Consider the following 6,392-nt stretch of genomic DNA (forward strand, 5'->3'; position numbering starts at 1 on the left):
TGTAATTAACCTCTGCCATGGCAGGGTTCTCAGGATCATAAGCTTCTTCAGAAGCTGCCTCTCTAGTACTGTTGGATGCATGTTACCATCCATTCAGATTTTGAGAGATCATGTTGACCTGTTGAGTCAACACTTTGTTCTGTGCCAATATGGCATTCAGAGTATCAATTTCAAGAACTCCTTTCTTCTGAGGTATCCCATTGTTCACGGAATTTCTCTCAGAAGTGTACATGAACTGGTTATTTACAACCATGTCAATGAGTTCTTGAGCCTCTTTAGGCGTTTTCTTCAGGTGAATAGATCCACCTGCAGAATGGTCCAATGACATTTTCGAAAATTCAGAGAGACCATAATAGAATATATCTAAAATGGTCCATTCTGAAAACATGTCAGATGGACATCTCTTGGTCAGCTGCTTGTATCTTTCCCAAGCTTCATAGAGGGATTCACCATCTTTTTGTTTGAAAGTTTGAACATCCACTCTCAGCTTGCTCAGCTTTTGAGGAGGAAAGAATTTATCCAAAAAGGCAGTGACCAGCTTATCCCATGAGTCCAGGCTATCCTTGGGTTGTGAATCCAACCATACTCTAGCTCTGTCTCTTACAGCAAAAGGGAAAAGCATGAGTCTGTAGACTTCAGGATCAACCCCATTCGTCTTTACAGTCTCACAGATCTGCAAGAACTCAGTTAAAAACTGATAAGGATCTTCAGATGGAAGTCCATAAAACTTGCAGTTTTGTTGCATTAAAGCAACTAGTTGAGGCTTAAGCTCAAAATTATTGGCTCCAATGGCAGGAATAGAGATGCTTCTTCCATCAAACTTAGACGTTGGCTTTGTGAAGTCACCAAGCATTCTCCTTGCATTATTATTATTTTCGGCTGCCATCTCCTTCTCTTGTTCGAAAATTTCTGAAAGGTTACCTTTAGAATAATTTAATTTAGCTTCTCTTAATTTTCTCTTCAGAGTCCTTTCAGGTTCTGGATCAATTTCAACATGAGTGCCTTTATCCTTGTTCCTGCTCATATGAAAGAGGAGACAACAAGAAAAGAAAGAGGAATCCTCTATGTCACAGTATAGAGATTCCTTTATGTTAGTAGAAAAAGAAGGGGGTAGAAGAATGAAGAAGGATGGATTCGGATTTTTGGATGAAGAGAGGTGAAGAGAAGTGTTAGTAATTAAAATAATTAAATAGAAGAAGAAAAGAGAAAGAGAATTTCGAAAATAATTTTAAAAAGGGGTTAGTGATTTTCGAAAATTAGAGATAAATTGTAATTAAAATTAAAATTTGAAACAATTAATTAATAAAAAAAGGATTTTTGAAAAAGGGGTAAGATATTTTCGAAAATTAGAGAGGGAAAAATAGTTAGGTGGATTTTGAAAAAGATAAGAAACAAACAAGAAGATAGTTAGTTGATTGAAAAAGATTTGAAATCAAAATTGAAAAAGATAAGAAGATAGCAAGTTAGATAAGATATTTTGAAATCAAATTTTGAAAAAGATAAAATTTTTGAAAAAGATAAAATAAAAGATAAAAAGATTTAATTCAAAAATTTTAAAATTATTTACTTCACTAACAAGAAACTACAAGATAAGATTCTAGAACTTAAAGATTGAACCTTTCTTAACAAGAAAGTAACAAACTTCAAATTTTTGAACCAATCATATTAATTATTAGTGAATTTTCGAAAATTAGATGTAAAGATAAGAAAAAGATTTTGAAAATATTTTGAAAAAGATTTTTTTGAAATTTTCGAAAATAATAAAAAAAAATTGAAAAAGATATGATTTTGAAAAAGATTTTGAAAAGATAGGATTTTTAAAATTGAAATTTTGACTTGACTTGTAAGAAACAACTAATTTTTAAAAATTTTTGACCAAGTCAACCCAAAATTTCGAAAATTTGGAGGGAAATAAGGAAAAGATATTTTTTTTTTGAATTTTTAATTATGAGAGAGAAAAACAATAAAAATACTCAATGCATGAAATTTTTAGATCAAAACAATGAATGCATGCAAGAATGCTATGAATGTCAAGATGCACACCAAGAACACTTTGAAGATCATGATGAACATCAAGAACATATTTTTTGAAAAAATTTTTGATGCAAAGAAACATGCAAGACACCAAACTTAGAAATCTTTAATGCATGGACTCTAACAAACAAAAAATGCACATGAAAAACAATAAACAACACAAAACAAGAAATCATCAAGATCAAACAAGAGGACTTATCAAGAACAACTTGAAGATCATGAAGAACACTATGAATGCATGGGATTTTCGAAAAATGCAAGAAAAATTTTTAAAAGCATGCAATTGACACCAAACTTAAAAATTGACTCAAGACTCAAACAAGAAACACAAAATATTTTTGATTTTTATGATTTTATGATTTTTTTGGATTTTTATTAATTTTTTTTTCAAAAATAAAGTTTAGAAAAACGAAAAATAAAAGAAAAATTTTGAAAAAGATTTTTGAAAAGAAAATTACCTAATCTGAGCAACAAGATGAACCGTCAGTTGTCCATACTCGAACAATCCCCGGCAACGGCGCCAAAAACTTGGTGGACAAAATTGTGATCCTTAAATGATGATTCTTTGGCATGTGCCAAAAAGAAATTTAACTCAGCACTTTCTTTTCACACCTCCGTTCAACTAGCCAGCAAGTGTACTGGGTCGTCCAAGTAATAAACCTTACGTGAGTAAGGGTCGATTCCACAGAGATTGTTGGTATGAAGCAAGCTATGGTCACCTTGTAAATCTCAGTTAGGCAGATTAAATTGGTTTATGGTTTCGAAAATTAATAATAAGAAGAAATAATAAAAGGGATAGAATACTTATGCAGATTCATTGGTGGGAATTTCAGATAAGCGAATGGAGATACTGTACGGCTCAAGAATGCCTACTTTCCTATTGCTTCAACTCAATCCTTCTTACTCCTTTCCATGGCAAGCTGTGTATAGGGGTTCACCGTTCGACGATGGCTACTTTTAATCCTCTCGGGAAAATGGTCCTCTGCGGCTGTCACTCGCATGGCTAATCGTCTGGAGCATCACCTGGCCGAAGGCTACATCCCATCCTCGCAGTGAAAACTACGCTCACGCGCTCTGTCACAGCACGGCTAATCACTGGTTGGTTCCCGCGCCTACTGGAATAGAATCCCTTGATTCTTTTGCGTTTGTCACTAACGCCCAGCACTTGCAAGTCTGAAGCACGTCACAGTCATTCATTACCGGAATCCTACTCGGAATACCACAGACAAGGTTAGACTTTCCGGATTCCCAGGATCCTACTCGGAATACCACAGACAAGGTGAGACTTTCCGGATCCTCATAAATGCCGCCATCTATCTAGCTTATACCACGAAGATTCTGTTGGGGAATCTAAGAGATACACATTCAAGCTCTGTTGCATGTAGAACGGAAGTGGTTGTCAATCACGCGCGTTCATAAGTGAGAATGATAATGAGCGTCACATAATCATCACATTCATCATGTTCTTGGGTACGAATGAATATCTTGGAATAAGAATAAGATAGAATTGAATAAAAGAAAATAGAATTGCATTAATACTTGAGGTACAGCAGAGCTCCACACCCTTAATCTATGGTGTGCAGAAACTCCACCGTTGAAAATACATAAGTAAAAGGTTTAGGCATGGCCGAATGGCCAGCCCCCTAAAACGTGATCAATAGCCTCTTAGGATGAAGAATAAAACAAAACTGAGACCAAAGATGTCTAATACATTAGTAAATCATCCTATTTATAATAAACTAGCTCCTAGGGTTTACATGAGTAAGTAATTGATGCATAAATCCACTTCCGGGGCCCACTTGGTGTATGCTTGGGCTGAGCTTGATCAATCCACGAGCTGAGGCTTCTCTTGGAGTTCAACTCCGGATCATGACGTTTTTCTGGCGTTTAACTCCAGACAGCAGCATGTACTTGGCGTTCAACGCCAAGTTACATCGTCAATTTCCGAATAAAGTATGGACTATTATATATTGCTGGAAAGCCCTGGATGTGTACTTTCCAACGCTGTTAAGAGCGCGCCAATTGGAGTTCTGTAGCTCCAGAAAATCCATTTCGAGTGCAGGGAGGTCAGATTCCAACAGCATCAGCAGTCCTTTTGTCGGCCTTTTTCAGAGTTTTGCTCAAGTCCCTCAATTTCAGCCAGAAATTACCTGAAATCACAGAAAAACACACAAACTCGTAGTAAAGTCCAGAAATGTGAATTTAACATAAAAACTAATGAAAACATCCCTAAAAGTAGCTTGAACTTACTAAAAACTACCTAAAAACAATGCCAAAAAGCGTATAAATTATCCGCTCATCAACGGCTCCTCAAATAAAACGGGAAGTGGCGCAGGCGTAATAATTGAAAGCGACCAGGGGACCCAGATCGAACTCTCACTCAAATTTGTGTTCCCTGCCTCAAACAATCAAGCAGAATATGTGGCACTACTAGCTGGTTTGAAGCTGGCTAGGGAGGTTGGAGCTCAAAAACTTATCATCTTCAGTGATTCACAGGTAGTCACTTCACAAATAACAGGCAGCTACTAAGCCAAAGATCCCACAATGAAAAAGTACCTGGACAAAACCAGGGAACAGCTCAGACAACTCAGAGAGTATGAGATTCGACACATACCACAAGAACAGAATGCCCGGGTGATAAACGAAATTTAGCATGCCGATTTAGAATTCAATCATGAATACGATCGTGAGTATAGTCTAATCGACACTTAAACTTCGCACCAAACAATCCTACAATCTATAACCGAGAGTACTAGTCTCCCGAGTCGTCCTCCCTTGGAATTGCTAAAGTGTGCATCTTATTGATTAGAAAGCCTTGTTAGGATTCTTTGAAGGTGTTCCGAGGGTTACCTGAAACGTGTAGCTCGGTCGTCTGGAGATGCCCGAGGTGGGGGTCAGGGACCCGAGCTTGATATGTTGGCGGTTGGTGGTTGTACCTGCAATGACACTCCGATGCTTAAGTTAGCATGGGTCCAAGCAGATATGTGTAGAATATGGAATGAATCTCATACCTGGGTGTTCCAGTGTATTTATAGTAGTTGGCTGTGATCTTCCCTGGATAAGATATTCTTATCTTATCTTATCTTTCGGGAGTTTTATCCCTATCTTTGTGGAACCGCCTTCCTTAGGCCTTTTCGGCCTTTAGGTTTTGGGCTGCGCTCCTTCTGATGGGCCTTCCTTGCCTTTAATGTCCGAGGTCCGACCTTTAGGCGTGGGCCTTAGGACGAGGTCGGACCTTTCATGGATTTACCGAGTTGGGGGAGCTCGGTCAGGGTATGAACAGAAGGTTTTAGCAAAGTAATAGGAAACAAACAATCAATCATTAAAAGACTTGGCTTAGGGTTGGCATTAGAAATTCTATCCTTATAGTTCCTTCAATGATGACAACAATTAGGCCTTGCTTCATTTAGTTAACCCCTAGGTATAGAGGAAAGTCAAATGAGAATAATCAACTTGAGTCACAAGTCCTAGCTTCACCTCATGGAAATCTAGCTTTAGTGCACTCCAAGTCGATTAGCAATCCCTAATTCCAAATCAACAATTGACACAACTATTCAACTTCTTCTAATGGCCCAAACCCTATGCCAAGTAAGAAATTTCTACTCCATAACTAGTGTTGACATTTTATCAAACATTTGATGAGCAAGAATGAAAGTCATAGTAAAAATGAGAAGAAAAATAGAATTAAAAGTATTGCAACACAAGGAACTAACAGCAATTATCAAAGAACAACGATGAAAATCAAATTCTCAAGAAATTGATAAAATCCAAAACTACAAAGTTGAATCCTATATCTATGAGAATTGAGCAATTACAAGTACTACTTGAGATTGGAGAAGAAGATCTATGACATGAACAAAGTGAATTGAGAATTGCAATGGATCTCACCAAAGAGTGATTGAAGATTCAGAAATTGGATGAAGATGAACCCTAGTGAGAGCTTGGAATCTCTCTCTCCTCCTCCAAGAGTGTAACTAACTATCTCCCCAAAAATATCTAAAATCTAGAAAATGAGCTAAAAGTCCTTAACCCTTGTTCCTTTGGTCTTCTTAAGCTTTTCCCACCAAGGCATTTCTCCAAAATGGGATTCCCAACTGCCTCCACGCCTAAGTCACGTGGTTCTTAAAAAAAAATCACATTCGAATATCGGCGCGCACGCGCAATGTACGCGTGCGCGCCACCGAAGCGTCTTGTAATGTGCGCGGAGGCGTGATGTACGCGTGCGCGCCACTGAAGATCATGGCCTAGCCGTTACGCAAGCCGGCTCATGGCTTGACTCTTGGCTTCGACTTCTAGCTGCTCAATCCACGCGGACACGTCAAGTGCGCGCACGCGCCCATGCTGAAATTTCCAAAGCT

The 6,392-nt window shown here is 37.9% G+C and overlaps 1 non-coding gene across 1 annotated transcript; it reads left to right on the forward strand.

The window, feature by feature from the left end:
• The first annotated feature begins 386 nt into the window (after window positions 1-386).
• Window positions 387-490, forward strand: LOC130964678 (small nucleolar RNA R71). Its single transcript, XR_009080763.1, has one exon. It is a non-coding gene; the product is annotated as a small nucleolar RNA R71 (small nucleolar RNA).
• The last annotated feature ends 5,902 nt before the right edge of the window (window positions 491-6,392 follow it).

The sequence above is a fragment of the Arachis stenosperma genome, chromosome 2 (assembly GCF_014773155.1).
Source record: "Arachis stenosperma cultivar V10309 chromosome 2, arast.V10309.gnm1.PFL2, whole genome shotgun sequence".
Lineage (NCBI taxonomy): Eukaryota > Viridiplantae > Streptophyta > Magnoliopsida > Fabales > Fabaceae > Arachis > Arachis stenosperma.